Raw genomic sequence first — 20,088 nt, 5'->3', positions numbered from 1 at the left:
CCGTCGGGCGACAGCTCTCGGGAATTGCCTCCAAAGCTCAAATTCAGCTTATTGCCTCGCGGTTTACCTTGTTCCGTTAGGCACCATACTAGTAGACTAGTAGTGTGAAACTACTAGTTTTTGTACCTCAAATTAGGTTCTAATGAACCCAACCCCCAAATCGCACAATCCAGACTATATCCACACATCTTCTCATACCCAAATTGATTCATTTATGCAAATCACACAACTCATACAAAAATTTCATATACATCCAAAAATATATACGCATTCATACTTGAAATTGTGCAACCAATTGGGATTAACTAGATTTGGCTATGCTCATAAAAATTATACGACAACAACTATACAAGTCATGCATTCATTCAAAATGATAACTTAATAATATTATACAAATCCTTCTCCTTTTCATTCATATAATTCACCCCCCGCATGCACTAACTTCCCAAGATAGTAGCAATTAGCCATTTTACATCAAATTTAAGTGTATTCAAAAGGGCTCTTTTATCCAAGACCCCAACCTGCACCATCAAGCACCCACAAAACGCAATCTACTGCTACGTATAGTGTGTCACCTGGCGATGCATCAAGATTCATGACATAATCCAAATTTATGTAGTCTTAAGGAATCCTAAACCCCGCAACATTAGAGCCCATTCATCCACACTGCACAAAATCACCTACATGCAAGTTCTAGCATACATACATATTTAATTACACTTAAATGAACATAAAATCACAACAAATACCACCTAGAGATCCACATCATGTTTTCAATATTTTCCCTAATTCCCCCCAATCAACCCTCATAGTAGTCATGCATTAATTCACTCATTAATAATCACAACAGTGGCATTCCAATCAATCTATGTATCCATAAGCATCCATCGGAAACACAAGAATTACAGGATAAACCAAAGATGCCACAACACCCAACAACATCTAGTGGCTCCCAAACACCGCTTAGCGATTCCTTGGAAAAACCCATAAATAACCATCACATGTCATGCGTCGCATGGCGGGCCAAGAACTCTGCCAAGCGGTTTCTAGGCAGAAACCCATAAACGTGATTTTCGGTGAAAAATTCAAAGAGAAAGGGCATTCATGCTGCAATACATCGCTGAAGCATATGCTTTATAATTTAAACACACAAGTGCATTTTCCTTTACTTGGAAATTCTGCTCCAAGAGCCCTCCTAAGGTCCTTCTTGCCCCAAGTTTGATCTAACTCTCATATTCTACCCTTAACTACATTTTCTCCCTTCCGACTCTCTCCTTCGTTCAATTTTAGTATTCTCAAACTCTTTTAGACCCCCACACGAATTCACTCTTCCTTTTCTCCCTAACACTAATTTATTTTAAGCCCAAACTAGTTTAATGAAAATAAAACGAAAAATAATAATAAACAAGTTAATGGCCATCAAGTGTCATTCAATGGCATTTACATGGAGGTTTTCTACTCCATAATGGCCATTAGTCCTGCCTCCCTCACTTCTTTACAAACGACTAGGGTTTCTAGATTCTCTACTAATCATTTTTGAACATAAAAAGGACTATTTTGTGCTAGCCAAGATTCGAACTTTCAACCACACAATTTCCAAGTATATGCACAACCAACACAACATCACATAATTCATGTCATTTCATGCATATATAAGTTTATAAAATCCCCTAACATGTTCGTACATACATTCAAAAATAAAATAAACAATCAAATGTCACACAAGTGGCATACATAGAACTCGATCTCAAGTCCTCTCAACATAACCAAGTAGTCTCAACCACTTGAGCTAATAATGTTTCTTGTCATAACTTTTTGCATTAATTAATATAAAGATCCTTTTACTCTCCTTTTTATTAAATAAATATTTATTTATTTATTTTATTTTCCTAGGTCTTACAAAGAACCTCTATATTTAAGGTAAAACCCTTCTTAAGAGGGAGGGGATGATGGCACACCCTTAACCAAGGGTTTAATCGCAAGAAGCATGGCCAAGAAAATTTAAGAAGCGTTAGAAACATCTATTCAAGGTGAATCTAAACTCCTTTTCACATGGGCCATCATAAAGCATTATGAGGCCTTGTATTAAGGGTCATGTAGTGTAGATTTTCCTTTGAAGGCCTTGTATTAAGGGCCAAGTAGTGTAGGGTTTTAAAAATAATCTTGCTTAAGTAGGGAGCATCATATGCACCTAGCTTAACCAATCCTTTGATGTTTAATAAAGTTAACCCTAGCTTAAGGTGGAGGACATCCCACTCATGCCACATGGCAAAGCCTTTAATGGAGAGTTCTCTTACATAGGTAGTGGTCATATGTCAATTTCCTATTGGAGAGGATTTCATAAAGTAGCTTTATACATGACAACTCATGAGTGGTTCATTTTGTGAAAGTGTGGAGTGCCACATATCAAGCTCTCCTTCACCATGATAGCATATTTAGGGTTTCGATGCATGTTAGCATTTTAGAGTTTGGACTATTTTGAAGACAGCTTACTCTATAAATAGAAGTGTCTCCTTCATGTATTTCTCACTTTAAGAATGTCATTGTTATGCTGCCAAATTCAAATTTGAGTCATATTTCTTCTCTTAATCACTTGCTAGAGCATTCCAAGTAGGGATGTCAAAAAAAATCTATACCCGCGGGTATTTGCGGATAAAACCCCGTAACGGGTAGGAAATGGATATTGTAAAAGGATACCCGCAGGTAACAGATACGGGTATTTTTTATACCCGCATGTTAATGGGGCAGATACGTGTATCATAGTATCTGCACCCGTGGATACCCGTACCCACTATATTATAATTTAAATTAAACAAAAATTAAAAAAAAAACATGATTAAAACATTAACACATTGAAATTGAATAGATTTTTTTTTATCAATTGGTTTTAAAAAATCTCCATATTCTTATAAATTGTCATTTAATACTGTTTAAATGGGTTATTTGTACTTTTTAAAAATTTTAAAATGTTATGCATTGTATTTTTATTTGAATTTATGATTAAAATATATTGTTAAATATTAAATTTTTCTTTTTATAAATACTCACGGATATTTGTGGTATGGATATAAAACAATATGTGAGTACCTACATAATGGATACCCGCACGGATATGGTACAAGGGAGCTACTACCTGTACCCTACCCACCCCGTTGACATCCCTAATCCTAAGAGGTCCTTTTAACACCCCTTTCTCTAGAGTTGGCCTAACCTTTCTTAGATCACCATAAACAACTTTCATCCCACCATTAAATCACCAAAATTGAGAGCAATTTTCTCTTAACACCAAGCTTCCACGCATCCACCATCCACCATAGTCACCATTTACAACTTTAGTCCAACCTGGCTTGGGGAGGAGGCTATCATGCGGTTTCTTCAAATGAAATGAAAGGTGGATATTGTTTTATGTAGAAAAACTTACCTTAGAGATATTTTTGTATGGTTAAAGATATTAGCATGTGAATACTTATTATATGATATATTAGATTATTAATTTTTTAAATTATTATATAATACAATTAGATTAATAATTTTTTCAATATGGTAAAATTATTAATACAATAGTTATTATCTTTTAAAATAACTTTAAATAAAATTAGTAATTAAAACCTTGGTTATAAAATTTAGGTTAAATTACTCTTTTGGTATTTCTATTTGTCATGAAATTGCAGTTTGGTCCTCAAGTTTTCGTTGTCTCAATTTGGTCCTCATTTTCTTAAAAATGACTAAATTTGGTCCTCACCGTTAACTTTGACCAGACGGTTTTAAAGTCAACGCCATGTGTCAATTTCTGTTGTTTTTGAATTTTTTTTTAATTTTTTACACATGTCATTTCATAGTTGTGGCACGTGTCAATTTTTCACACGTGGCACAACTATGAAGTGACACGTGTAAAAAATAAAAAATATTAAATAAATAAAGAAAACTAGAAATTGACATGTGGTGTTGACTTTAACACTGTCTGGTCAAAGTTAACGGTGAGGACCAAATTGAGTCATTTTAAGGAAAATGATGACCAAATTGAGACAACGAAAAACTTGAAGACCAAACTGAAATTTCATGATAAAAAGAGGGACCAAAAGAGTAATTTAACCTAAAATTTATAAAAAAATATTTCATATATACTTTTTCAAATTTTAAAAAATCCACATTTAGAAAGGTTAAAATTACAAGTTTTAGCGACTAAACATCGTTACAAATGACATTTCTGACGCTTAAGAATACCGTCGTAAATACACATGTCAAAAATAGTTTATGACAAAAGAAATTAATCGCTGGTATTTTTGCCAGAAAAGAAATATACCACTAGTTAAAATTGCTACAAAATTTACACTTTTTTTAAATTTTTCATATTTTGATGATTAAAAATTGCCACAAAATATATAATATTTTAATGTTATTTAACAATTATTAAAGGTTTAAAACCACTAAAAACAATAATTATTTAACAATATATAGCACCTCCCCTCACGCAGCATCTCTTAAGTGTGAGCACGAAACATACGAACCTACCTCGCTCGTATCCCCACACGATAGTACTGGATATGAACCTCCCCGCTCATATCATTACGTGTTCACTACCATCCATGAACCTACCCGCTCATGGCACAACATCTCCTGACCCAAGTGTAGCATCACTGTTTAAAAACAACACGCACAAGCCACTAACTGCAGCATTATCGTCTGGCGCAGCGTAAGCATCGCCAGGCGAAACCAATGCAGACCGCCTGGCGAGACATCCTCGTCGCCAGGTGCCAGGCTCTAGACAGACCCACTGTTTCAGGGTTTGTCGCCTGACAGAACACACCTTGCCGCCAGGCACCATGTAGTGCAGGGAACCTCCGTGATAGCTTATCGCCTGACGCACACACCCATGCCGCTAGGCGCTATACCAATAGCGAAAGTCCTACTGGTTTTTTGCACCCAATCAGTTTGGCTTACAACCCAAAGTACTCTAAATTATTGTTGCACCCTTGCTTAACAGAACTCAAGTCTAATTATCGCATCACAACAATTCAATTACTCACAGCTCATATTCACCACTCATCCATTTTGAAATGTGTGCTTTATCAAATATTCTTATCAATTCACCATGACTTATTCAGCTCATACAATTTATACTCTATGCCTAGTTCTCATCATCACACACATACTTTTGATACACTTTTGCATACGTTCACCTTCCTCTCACTTTGCTTTAATTTACATATACAACATCATGAATTTTATATCTTAAACCACTATTTCATATTGTTTTCTACATTTCATAGTGCCTTCCTAAAAGCAACTATACATCTTTCCAAAAATCCATTCTCAATTAGCATCAATCATATCGCCTTGCATTATCGTATACTCTCTCATCACTCAATTATTATCTATTTACTTGCCAAAACCAATATCCACCTAACCTACCATAAAATTTAGTTATTCTCTTCCTCCATTGTTTCCCTTTATATTAGATGGATGCTCACTACGAAGAGGTCCTATATCTATTTAGCATAAATGCATCTCGCGTACCCTCACTAATCAATACATCGCCTCTATCTTTACCAACCCTTATTCCTCTATTTCTTCTCATTTGTTCACACTAACTGTGATCTTAATTCGCTTCATGATCCATCTCTATCGTAACCAACTGACCAATTTCCAAAATAGAATTGGTTTCCCTTTATCTCCTTGCAGCCAATACGATGCTGCCAGGCAACACATCAGTTCATGGGTAAAAACCCAGGTTTTCTACACGTTGGTGAATCCCTTTCCACTCCTCACGGTTTCTGGTGTCTCGAGCACTATGACCCGACATTCCCAATTCAATATTCCTATAGTCAAACTCTTCCAATCACAACTCAAAAGACCACTAATTTTTACCGTTAAAGGAATTACCAATTGCAACATGAACCCTTCATGTTTACATCTCTATTGGTAATCACAAACACATGATACGAACAATATTATATCATAATTCAATCAAACATACGTAAAAGTCTAACTAGAATATCACATATTAAGAAATTCACAAAATCCAGCCAAAAACAGTATCATATCTCATGCATCGCCTAGCAGATTTCAACCCACCGCCAGGCAGCTCGTGACAAAACCCAGAAATTGGGTTAAAGTTGATGAGTCGCCTGGCGGCATCATCATCACTGACAAGCAGGTTTTGGGCAGAAACCCAGAAACCTCGAAAAACAACTTGAAATTAAGTGGTTTTCATGCAATATTATCATAGCAAAGCACCATACATTATACATGAATCAAACACATAAGAAACAACTCCCCTTACCTGGATTACTTGCTCAAAAATCGAATTGGATGGGTGTCCTTAATCAAACTCTCTTGACCTTTGCTTCCACTCCAACAATGGCTTCCACACTCAATTCTCTCTGCAACCCAACACGATTCCTATGGTAAAGCCTCTGCCCAATGACTCAAAATTTGGCAAAAAGAGAGGTAACTCGTTCTTAGCAAGGTTTAAACACACAACCACTCAATTGCAAAGCCAATGCACCACTAATTCAACCAATACATGTTTCGTGATAATTCCAATAATTTTAGGATTACATTATCACTAACCACATTCAAACATATCATAAAAAAATGCATAAATTAAAATAACATACAATTGGCATACAAAGGACTCGAACCTAAGTCCTCTCACACAATTAAGTACTCTCAACCACTTGAGCTAAGACTTTTCCACGTTATAACAATCCACATTAAATGCCTTAAAGGCTCATACTACCCACATTTATTAAATTTTTATTTATTTAATTCTTTAAATTTCTCGGTTCTTATAGGCGACACAATAGACAATGGCAGTAGAGGTGCTCTATACTTGGCGGCAAGTGTCCCCCGCCAAGCGATTTGGAAGCAAAATTCGCTTGGGGCTCAAAAGCAGCACCAAGCGATAATGTAGAGGCAGGGCTTGTGTTTTTCTTGCTTTGGTGTGTGTGGTCTACAAGGCTTTGGTGATACCTCGAAGGTCGACTTGCTGGTGTTCCTTGAGTTAAGGGTCAGAACGTATCCCTTGAGTTGTGGCTGGGGATAGGGTTTAAGCACTTGTCATTCCTTAAATTGTGGCTCAGAATGACATCTCTTGAGTTGTGGCTCAGGATAGCGGATGAACACGAGGAACTCTTAAGTTGTGGCTCGGGTTGGCGAGTGTAAGACCCGAGAAATTTAAATAATTAATTAAACAATTATTTAATACATGCGGGTAATAGGAGCCTTTAAGGGATTTAATGCGGATTGCTATGACGTGGAAAAGTACTAGCTCAAGTGGTTGAGAGTACTTAAATGTGTGAGAGGACTTAGGTTTAAGTACTATGTATGTCGTTTCTGTAATATTTAATTATTATTGTTTTTAATAATATGCTAGAGCATGTTGAGTGATATTATAATCATAAAATTATATTAATCATCATAAAACATGAATTGATTAAATGGTTGAACATTGATTTGGCTTTGGCATGGTGAGGGGTTCAAACCTTGGTGAACCTAATTTAAACTTTATTTTTGCCAAAATGTTCTTTGGCATGAAAGTGAAAGGGCAAGGAAACTCTAGCAACCAAGGGAGGGCTGGAAAACCATCATAAGACAACAAATTGAATGGCATTAACCTTAGTTTGATGGTAATTTCGTTTTACATCATTAATCCCACATTAAGACACCAATTATTGGCCAATTAAGTGAAAAAAAGAGAGGTTTTGTGGCTGGTATTGTTGGATGGGTAGAGGAATACGAAGATCAGAGTAAGGTCAATGTATTGAGTGAGGCATTGGAGCTAAATTGAGGAGAACTAAGGAAGCTTGAACCGTACTTTTATTACGCATTGTATAATTCTTTGAACTATATGATGATTTGATGAATATAAACTGTCTAAATATGCATGAAATCCACGTTTCTGGAATTTTCCACAAACTGCTTGGCGGCAGTTCATCACCCGCCATGCAACTCATCCCATCTTAGTGTAATATGGGTTCCTGAAGAGGAATTACCTGGCAGTAAGCTCCCGATCGCCAGGCGACACATGCTTGATTCACCTAGTTTTTTGGGTTTTGTTGAATTGTCTGGCGATGATGAACACCCGCCAGGCGACGCGGACCAATTTGGTTCGATTTTGTTGTTCTGGGGTTCTAGTACGTTTTTAATCAAAGGAAAATGGAATTAGTAAATGTATTGATTGTTGAGGATCAATAACCATCGTAATTGAGCTGTAATTGGATATTCATTAGGGAGAAATTGTATGAATGTGGATTTTTAAGGTGGATGATTGGGGATTTTTTTAAAGTTGCACAAAGTTAAGCATTTATTATTCGTAAAATGTAGTACTTTGAAGTGTGAGGAATGGATCATGAACCTAAACATGTGAGTACAGCCCTTTTGAGTCGTAAATTGAATGAAACCAAAGTAATGGAGAGTGGTTAAGGTTCGTAGGTGCAAGTGATATTTTTGGGTTCCTAGAACTGCAGGAACTGCCTGACGACACCCAATTGCCCTTCAGGCGCCATACCAGTGATGTGTGGTGCTCTGATTCACGAAAAATGTTGTTTTACGTATTTTTCACGGAATAGTAACCGCCCGGCGCTAGCTCAGTCCTGCCAGGCGCCACATCCTCACTTTTGGGCGCTAGGCGCCACCATTTTTCTGGTTTGCGCAGTTTTCGTAAAATTGCATTTCCCGGTTTGTTAACCGTTCGATTTAGGTGAACTTTTGACAGGTGGTCCATAACATGTGGTTCTTCCCTTTGAACGGTGGAGATTTGATTTGGAGGTCAGTAGCTAGAGATATATGTTACTCAATATTGCTGATTTTGGAGTCTTTAAAATGCATGAATAACCTCTTGATAATTTCTAGTAACTTCTAATGAAGCATGATTGGGTTATGTGGTAAGTCTCTATCAATTTGTTAGTCACATGTGGAGAATTGGTTTGGTGAAGACATGGGCGGTAATATTAAATTGCATTGGTGCATAAAATCATGTGCTTAAAATTGTTAGAGTGCTGCTGCTTATATTTTGTTTGAGCATGCTTGGGATGGTCTATATGACTAGGGGATGAATGCACATTTGAGGTGCTATAAGGCCTGGAACATTATAGATGGCGATGCTTTTCATTAAGGGTACTCTAGAATGAGAGCAAATGAGAGCAATCAGTGTGAAATGTGCTTGAACCTAAACTAAAACCAGTATTGCGCAAGTACTGGTGTAGCGCCTAGCGGTGGTGATCGACCCGCCAAGCGACAGCGTAGAAACAGGGGGTTCTGGATCACGGTGGCGCCTGGCGATAAGGAGGGGTGTGCTAGGCAGAGTCTGCAGTTCAGTAAATACTAACGTACGTGGCGCCTGGCGGCAGAGGAAGTCCCACCAGGAGATAGTTTCAGTGGTAGTGAAGACTAAGGCACTTAGTGCTTGGCGGTACGTGTCCCCCGCCATGCGATTTTGCTACAACAGATTGGTGTTATGCTTGTTATGATGTGCGTGATCTACAAGGCTTCTAGGATATCTTAAAGGTCGGCTTGCTGGTGTTCCTTGAGTTGAGCTCGGAACGTATCCCTTGAGTTGAGCTCGGGATACGGGTTAAGCACGTGGCATTCCTCGAGTTGAGCTCGGAATGGTATCCCTCGACTTGAGCTCAGGATGGCGGATGAACACGAGGGACCCTTAAGTTGAGCTCGGGTTGGCGAGTGTTGTCGGTGTGAGTGTGTTGGTTGTGGCCAATACAGATGGGTCCAGATAGATTGCCCTCCTCAGAAGTTGACTGACGAGTTTGGTAGTCTTGGGACGTTACGAATTATGTTCGTATATGGGAACTCCACATAACGTTACGGTGTATGATCTGTAAGATGGTTTCCCGCACGTGCTCTATCGGTTGTGGCCGATAGGTATGACAGCAAGACACCTTGAGGTACTCACTAGAAGATGTAGAACACGAATAACATGGTGGTGGCCATGTGATGTGATATCAAAGGATGGAATTCCTTTATTGTGATTATGTGATTGGTATATTTATGCCATATATATATATGTATATATATATATATGTTTATTTTGTTAGCTCACCTTATCTGCTTGTGTTTGGCGATGATCGTGTACGCGATCCACGTGAGCAAATGATGTTGCAGGTGGATCTGGTAAGGCTTAGCAGCAGAGCGGGGAAAACTTATGGGAACAGTTTTATAGAGTTTTATCATTTATGGTTTTGGAATGAAGATGTAATCTATTATGAGACTGTTTTGATATTTCTTTGAATTTTGAGAAGATTTGAACTTAGAGTTATCTTTATTATGAAATAAATTATTTGAAATTTCCCAAGTTTTTGGGAAAATGGATTTATAATAAATGTGATTTTATTTTCTTATTTTATATCATTATTGAAACCCGTAATATCCGGTCGAGATGTTACAGCAAGTGTTGCCGGTGTGAGTGTGCGAGTTGTGGCTCGTACGGATGGGTCCAGATAGATTGCCTTCCTCAGTAATTAGTTAACGAGTTTGGTAGTCTTGGGACGTTACAAACTATGTTCATATTGGGAACTCCACCTAGACTTACAGAGTATGGTCCATAGCAGGTTTCTCGCGAGTGCTCTACAAGTTGTGGCTTGTAGGTGTGACAGCAAGACATCTTGAGGTATTCATCTAAAGACGTAGAACATGGATAACATAGTCGTGGCCATGTGGTTTGGAATCAAAGGATGAAGTTACTTTGATGTTTGTGTGTTTATATATCTGAATTGTATATGTATATTATACTGTTGGCTCACCCTATCTGCTTGTGTTTGGCGATGATCATGTACGCGGTACATAGGAGCAGATGATATTGTAGGTGAATCTGGTGGGGCATAGAGTCGAAGCGTGGGCTAGCTTGGGAAATTTTCTACAAAGTTATTATTATTTTTTTATGAATTTTACAAACTTGTAATCTTTGGATTATTGAACATGGCCTATTATATTTGAGTTTATAAATTAAGGTTTTAAGATACTTTATAATGTAATAAAGTTTTAAATTTCCCACATTTTTGGGAAATGGATTTATAATAAATGATGTTAAAGCTTTATTTCTATTTTATTTTATTTAAAATCCATAATATCCGGACAGGATATTACAAAAATCATTTGTGGTTTATGAAAATTGATGAAGATTCGTTCAAAGATCATGTTTCTATTGTATTAAATCTGAAAATAATGTTTAGAATATGATGGTTACATTTTATACCACATTCATAGGCTATATGACAAAGGTTAGATGTCTTGTTTTTAATATGTTCAAATTTAACAAGTTAAAAGGCTTGTTGTATATAGTTTCTAGTATGAATGTATTTTGTAACATCCCGACTGGATATTACAGATTTTATTAATATCAAAAAGAAAATATAAATATCTTCATTTAATAAAACATCATTTCCCAAAAACACGGGAAATTTAAAACTTTTATTGCACTAACAATAGTCCAAAATCCATAATTATAAAATTCCATTATAATTGTAAACATCTAGAATGTAAAAGACTACAATTTATTCAAAACACAGTAAAATCATCAAAACTCTGATAATTCTTTTCCCAGACTAGCCCACGCTCTAAGCCTATGCCTCACCAGAACCACCTACAATATCATATGCTCACGTGTACCGCATACACGATCATCGCCAAACACAAGCAAATAGGGTGAGCTAACATAATAAAAAATATATGTATATATAATTCAAATGCATATATAAAACACTTCAAAACAACACATTCTTTCGTCTCACATGGCCACAACCATGTTGTGATGTCAACTCACATTAAGGAATTCCATCCACAACCATGTTATAATGTCGAATCACTCAAGAATTTCCCTCATTTGTACCACATGGCCAGAACCATGTTATTCGTGTTCTACGTCTTCTTATGAGTACCTCAAGATGTCTTGTTGCCATACCTATCGGCCACAACCGATAGAGCACATGCGGGAAACCATGCTACAGATCACACATCGTAATGCCAGGTGGAGTTCCCAATACGAACATAGTCCATAACGTCCCAAGACTACTAAACTCATCAGCTATTTACTGAGGAGGGCAATCTATCTAGACCCATCCGTACTAGCCACAACCAGCACACTCACACCAGTAACACTCGCCAACCTGAGCCACAACTCAAGAGTTCCTCGTGTTCATTTGCTATCCCTAGCCATAACTCAAGGGACATCATTTCGAGCCCCAACTTAAAGAATGTCACGTGCTTAACCCCTATCCCCAGCCACAACTCAAGGAACACCAAAAAACCCACCTTTGAGGTATCTTAGAAGATTTGTAGACCTCGCATCACCATCAAGCGCAACCCAATCCGATACAGCATTATCGATTTCCTTGAAACACACAATTGAACCCTTCTTCGCTTAGGCCAGAAGCCTTCGCCTAAACACCCAAGTCTATCTCACTTGAGCTAGGCTCACTCGCCTGAGCGAGCACATTGCAGTAACAATAGTTCACGAACCCTCGCTTGAGCGAGCTCCTTCTCGCTTGGGTGAGACAATCCTTCGCCCAAAACTAATATGCCTCGCCTAGGCGGCGAGTTTAACAAAACCTGTCATCCATCAAATTCTTGCTTAGGTGAGGGTCTCTCGCCTAAGCGAGACACTCTTTCACCCAAAATAGGGATTCACGACTGAGTGAGATGCTCAAGCACAACCTCCCAACACTTACGGGTTCTCGCTTAGGCGAGGCACACTCGCCTAAGCGAGATGGCCTGTCGCCCAAGGCCAGAATCCTCCGCCTGAGCGAGATGCTCGAGTAGAGTCAGGTTGAGCAAGAATTGCAGACTCCTACACTGTTTACGCAAACAAGAATCAGGAAACATGCTTCAAATCACACTCCAGTTCATACCAATCAGTGGAAAACAGTGCAACCAACATATAACCATAATTGATACCCAATATGATCACCGCAAATTTGAGTTTAAAACCTAAACAATATATACCCCCAAACCCTCATCATATTCATACAGAGGTATACTGAAATTACTCATACAACATCCAAAAACAATCAATCAACCTTCAAGTCATATCATATATACATAACACAAAATTTCATGGCTTATAAGCATACAAACATACAATTAGTTCATAAACCAAAGAAATCAAACACGGAAGCTCCTTTAACATGGATGCCTTTGCATAGAAAAATATTGTTAGCAAAAAGAGAGTCAACTTTGGTCCATCAAGATTTGAATCCATAACCATGCCAATGCCAAATCAATGCACAACCATTTAACCAATTAATATTTCATGATAATTCGCATAATTTTATAATTATGTTATCACTCAACATAATCATGCATATTATTAAAATTAATAATAAATCAAACAACGCATAAATGGCATACATAGGACTCGAACCCAAGTCCTCTCACACAATCAAGCACTCAAACCCACGTCATACAAGTCAGAATTTAATGCCATAAAGGCTCCCACTGCCCACATTTATTAATTAATTAATTATTTAATTAATTAATTTTCACATGTCTTACATATTTAATCAGTTGAATTGTTTTTCAATCGACTGATTTCACTTAAGTCAAGTGAAATTAATAGATTGTACAGAAAATTCAACCGATTGATTTCACTTAAGACCAGACTTTATAAGTTGTGTTTTTGAGCGCGAAAACCTATCATTCATCACTGAAAAACTCTCTCTCTGAATCACACACCTGTAAGGTGAAGATTGAAGATCTTGGTTGATCTTGGAGGCATTTTGGCTTGGTGGAAAGCTTGAAGAACTCGTGTTTAGTTGGCTAGGGAGAGCCACTTAATAGTTCTTGTGCCTTTGGTTGTGTCCCTAGTGTGATTCCAAGTCTGTAAGTGTGATTCATACAGGGTTGTGGTTGATATTTTCTTTAGTCAAAAATCTTGGTGTTTTCTATTGTTCAAAAGTGTAATATTGGTTTGTGATTTGTAAAACTTTTGATAATAGTGGAAATTAGGCTTAGGTTATCCTAGTAAACTGCATGTAGCTATGTGATTGAGTGAACCAGTATAAAAACAAATGTCCTATTCTCTTTCCCCTATCTTGCTCACTTTTAAATCTTAAGAAAACCAATCAAAACATTCTTTGTTGTGTTTGAATGTGTTTTTGTGTAATCTGATAGTGTAATATTGTTATATACAGTAAACATTCGCTTAAGTCTGCATCCCGCCTAAATTCGCATTTGGAAAGGAAAATTCTTGAATCAATAATTTGGTTACTTTATTTTTAGAGAAGAATCACATAAAGTCATTTGACTTTATATTCTAATAAAATAAAATAACAAGTTCCTCCTCTCATAACATATGTCTTATATTTGTCATATATATTTTCACAATTTTTAAAGATTTTAAACACTCGTAATATTTCATACTCTAATTATATTATATGACTCCTAATATTCCATATTATAATATGACTCTTAAAATTTCATAAGTTTGCATCCCAATTAAGTATGCATCAAACTCTCAAGATCAAAATGCAGACTTAAGTGAATGTTTACTGTATACTATTTGGAACAAATCTTGTAGTGAAAGTATGTTATTTAAGTGAAATTCGTGAAATCTGCATTCTACATAATTCCCAAAATTTTAGTAGATTGTTTTAAAATTTTAATCAACTTATTCATAGGTGTATGAACAAATTAACCTGTTGTTTAATTTTTTGACCGATTGAAAGTGTATTGTCCTGCAACTTTTGCATTCGAATTTTGTGGTCTATTTGATTCAATCAAAAGGGTTTTAAGCTTTCAAAAAAAAAAATAGTAATTCATCCCCCTTCTTGGCTTAAACTACCATTTGATCACTAATAGAAATCACGTCGGTGTTGGCTTCGTTTGGTGGCGAGGAGGTGATACCGACTATGATGCTCTAATTTTAGATCTTGTGTGAGTGGTTCCTCTTATTAGGAATATAGCATTGTGGCATTGGTGATAGTCAATCTAGGTTCTGAAGACCTTGATCTGGGCCTAAGAGAGACACTAGTGAAAAAACGGTGGAGGTAAGGTGACAAGCGAAGGAGGTGACAATCACAAACGAAGAATATCAACCGCTCTCTTTCCCCCGTTCATAAGTTCAGGTGCCAGAGCTCCATAGCATCTTTGACTCCTTTGATTGCCAACAATAGGTGTTCCACTAAGAAAGTGTGATCTGCGAGAAAAGATAAATGAAGAAATGAGATTGGCGAGAGAAGAGAAAGGAAGTAGTGAGATTAGCGAGAGATGAGTGGTAGTTGATGGAATCAGTAGATGTGATGGTGGAGGTAGTCGAAAAGGGGTTTGTGGTTAAGGAAGGTGTTAGAGGGGATGAAACTGGGGTGTTACGAATTTCATGTCTATGCTTAAGGTGGACTAGGGTTTCATTTCATTGAGGTGGACTAGGTTTTCCTTCTTTTCGATCAAGCCTTATAATACATTAATGAAATAAAAAATAAAAGAAAATTTCTAAAAATAAACGTGAGAGGCAAAGAGGGTGTCAACACCAAATTTACTCCAAGTGAATAAAATTTATTTTGAAAAAATCAAAAATAGATAGTAACTAAAAGGGTTAAATATGTTTTTGGTCCCTTAACTTTTAGTGAAAATTGGAATTTGTTCCTCTTCAAAACTTTGGTCCAATTTAGCCCCTCAACTTTAGAACTGCGTGAATTTGGTCATTTTAATAGAATTTTTTTAAGTTTATTTGATGTTTCAAACGTGTTTCATGATATATATATATATATATATATATATATATATATATATATATATATATATATATATATATATATATATATATATTCAAATGATCAATAAGAGATTAATAAAAAAAGCACTTAGCCAAATAACTTAACACGTTCTGACTCAGTTAAAACTGAAGCATTGTGTTTTTCAATTTTGCATTGGCTCAATCGTATAGTGGCTTAAGATGCCTTGGGTCATCTAATGCCTAGTGACTTGGGTCATTTAATGACTTAGGTTGTCTAATGCGTTTATCTAATGATTATCCTTGCATTGTACTTGTCTAATACATTGATTCGTCTATTGCTTAGACTCGTCTAATACTAAGACTTGACCTTTTTGTATTTGTCAAACTTCCAACTTATGCTAACTTATCCATAACCTTTGAATATTATCATTTAAGCATTTGAATACATAAGTATTGATCATTTATTTTGATCTTCAAAATGTGTCGACTAACCTCTATAATTCATTATATAACAAATAATTTCTTGTCTGGTAGAGCGACTATTTCGTTATCATCAAAACCATATTGATTAAGTCATTGTACAAACTAAAGCAATCGCCACGAGCATGGTTTGGCAGATGCATCAAATCAATAGAGCAACCAAGATCGTATCTTGTTTCTAAAGAGAAACGAATGAAATATTACAATACTTAATGTATATATTGATGACATGATAGTTACAAAAGATGATATGGAGGAATGTAAGACTTTGAAAGAGTATTTGACAAAGGAAATCGAGATGAAGGATCTTAGGCCTTTTAAGTACTTTCTTGAAATTTTGGTCTTAAGATCAAAATTAAGTATGTTTCTCTTTCAGTGACTATATTCATTGGATATGTTGAAAGAAACTAAAATGACAACACGTAAATTATTGAATTCTCCTAAAAGGGCACTGAAATTGTGTTGAAGAAAATAACACTTTAACTAATAAATGGAGATATCAAAGACCTGTAAGGAAATTGACATATCTATGACATACCAGATCAAATTTACCTTATGCTCTTAGTATGGTTGGTTAGTTAGTGCATGCACAATCTAGGTGAAAACATATGAATGTTGTTATACAAATTTTAAGGTACACAAAAGCTCCTCCTAGAAAGGGAGTTTTGTTAGAGAAGAACACAGTCTACAAGGATGTTATGATTTATAATGATGCAAATTGGACTCTTGATAATAGAATATCAACCTTTGTATACTTCATATTTGTAAAAGGTAATCTTGTCACCTGGCTAAGTAAGTAAAAAGTTACCCATGTAATGTAGAAGTTGAACTTAGAGGAATGGTTCCTAGACTCTGTCAAGATTTGTGGCTCGAACGACTTTTTCAATATTTAAGATTTATACGTACGTGTCTCATTCAATTGTAGTGTGATAATATAGTTGTGTGTGACATTTCTCACAACCTATTCAACATATCATATGAAGCATGTGAAGTTTCATAGTGTTTTCATCTAAAAAATTTAGATAAAAACATTATAAAATTCCTAAATATTCGATCTAAAGACTAACATGCAAATATTATTACCATAGTTGTGATATCTGTATTTAAAATTGTACCTAAAACTTATACAATGTATTTTACTTTTCAGTTTTATTATAAAAAAATAACTAAGTGTTCGTTTTACATCATTCATTATTCGTAATTTTGTGACAAAATTTATGTAATTAAATGCCACAAAATATATTATAAACTCAACATCCACTGTAAAAGAGGTTATGATCAGTAATAATTTAACACTCTTCCACAAAATAACACCTCTATGTATACAGAGCCTCAATATCACTTTGAAGACAAAAAATTACCGTTATCGTATGTGAATTCTCTTTGTGATCATTAGAGGTCAAATAGAAAATTTTCTATTTCAAAATGCTCATATTAATGCAATTAACATAAATTCTATATAGTGAATTATTAATTAATTAATTAATGAATTATTATTTTATATTAAATATTTAGAGAACAGTCAAATTATGTGTAAAATAATAGTCCATTAATTGTATATTTATTAATTCTTTGAACACAGTTATATAAACTAAATTAAAAAAAAAACTTTTAATTCACATCTTAAAATGTATATGTTTCAACATTTAATTTTTGGTAAATGATCATTTTCATTCCTAAAACAATTTAGTTCCTAAATGAAAGACGAATATTATTTAGTCCTAGCATATGCAAAAAAATGTAAAAATGATTTTTTGTTGTTAAATTTCTAGAAACCATTAATAATGACAATAATTTGAATTTTTAAGGACTAATTTAACATAAGTTGCAAATATTTGGACTAAATTGCATTATTTTACAAATTTAGAAATTAAATCACGTTTCCCTTCTTTTATTGATTAAATTATTTATTACATATAACAAAAAACTTGCTTTAGGTATTGAAAAAATGATAGGAACTAATTCATAAATAATAATAATAATAATAATATAATAGTTAATTACTATCTCTTACATCCTGTATTTACAATAATACTAATTCAAGATACTATTCATGCACATGCAGACGTGAAGGAGATAATAACAAATAGGTCCCAAATTTTTATGGTATTGTGACATTAGTCTCTGTATCGAAGAAAATTAAAAGGAAAATCCTTCAAAGTGTAAAGTTAACAATTACATTAATTTAAAAATAAAGAAAAAAAATATGACTAGCCTATTTAGAGACAATAAAAATGATAATGTTTAGTTAAATTCTTAAGGAGTAAAGTTAAATTAAGCAGATAAGATTAGGGAGTAAAGTGACCGGATTGCACTTATTTCAATTTTCTTACTATCAAGATTAATATGAAAATACATCTTTCAAAGATTAAATGATTGTTTACCCTTGAAAATATATATAAAAAAAGCATATTAATTATATTTTTTAATTTATATATTGTCTTCTCAAGAAGACAATAAAAAATATCATATTTAATTTATGTTCTCCTTATAGAAAGTCATTTAAACAATATTTTATTGTAAATCTTTCTAATTAATTATTATATATTTATAGATTTAATTACTCATTTTTTTGCTAAGTCAATGCACAAATTTGGCATGTGAGTCCAAAATACATCTCTCTATGAGACTTTCCATAAATTCAACCAAGTTACACCTTTAAGTTACATATATAAATAAAACAACATTGAGAATGAGAAACACACATTGAATTAGCATTTCCAAAATTTCTTTCTTTCTCTTTTTTTGTCACTATCATGACGAGGAAGAAGGTGGATCTAACATATATAAAGAATGATTCAAAGAGAAAGACAACATTAAGCAAAAGGAAAAATGGTATGAAAATGTTCTCTCTTTATTTCTTTTGAATTATGTATAAATTTCTTCATAAGATGTATTTGTTTCCTTTTAATGAAATTTTTATCAGTTTCTCTTAATTGTCTTCATGGATTTTACAATGTTTGTAAACAGGTTTAGTGAAAAAGATTAATGAAATCAACATTCTTTGTGGGATTGAAGCATGTGCTATAATTTATACTCCAGATAATCCTCAGGCAGAGGTTTGGCCATCTGATAGGGCAGTCCAAAGTGTGCTTTCTAGGTTTAGGACAGTGTCTGAACTGGAGAAAGGCAAGAAAAAGTTGTGTCAGGAGAGCTTTTTGAGGCAGAGGATCATCAAAGCACAAACACAATTGAGGAAACTAAGGAATGAAATAAGGAAGAAAGAGGTGACCCTTCTCATGTTTCAATACCTCAATGCTAAGAACAACTTTGAAAATTCAAGAATGATTGATCTCAATGATATCTCAAACTTGATTGATCAAAACTTGGAGAAAATAGAAAACAACATCAGCATAAGTCAATCCCAAAAGGTGAAAACTATTGCTGAAAATGGAGGAGAAACCATGAGTTCCCTTGTGAACCATGTTATAGGGTTAGAGACCCATGTAGAGGCAATGCAACATCATAACTTGTCTATGGACCTCAACAATGGCTATGGTAAAACCATTGGGTGAGGTTCATGTTCTTAGTGCTTCACTTAAACTCATATGCCCCTTTAAAAAATCATGTTCTTTTCAATAAAGTTTGAAGAGTCTCTTTTTATTTGAACCAATGTTTAATTGTCCTAGTTTTTGTCTTTTAACGTGTCTAATCTTAGACACAAGAATAATACCAAACAAATTTGAGTCTTCATCGACATTAGTATACATTATAGAAGTTACATGTACCTATTTATATGTTTTGAAAGGAAGATATATATATATATATATATATATATATATATATATATATATATATATATATATATATATATATATATAAGTTTTTTGTCGTTAAAAAATTTAAAAGTGTTTTATTTGGGGCGATAAAATTTTGTTGATTTGCATTTCTAATTTTATTTATTTATTTTGTATTTAAATTTT

The 20,088-nt window shown here is 34.7% G+C and overlaps 1 pseudogene; it reads left to right on the top strand.

The window, feature by feature from the left end:
- Positions 1-18,921: 18,921 nt before the first annotated feature.
- Positions 18,922-19,857, top strand: LOC114188338 (agamous-like MADS-box protein AGL80 pseudogene; annotated as a pseudogene).
- Positions 19,858-20,088: the final 231 nt, after the last annotated feature.

This window comes from Vigna unguiculata, chromosome 6 (genome assembly GCF_037176805.1).
Source record: "Vigna unguiculata cultivar grain cowpea cultivar isolate G323 ecotype 2 chromosome 6, ASM3717680v1, whole genome shotgun sequence".
Lineage (NCBI taxonomy): Eukaryota > Viridiplantae > Streptophyta > Magnoliopsida > Fabales > Fabaceae > Vigna > Vigna unguiculata.
The sequence above is the reverse complement of the archived record's forward strand: the minus strand, read 5'-3'. Positions and strand labels throughout refer to the sequence as shown.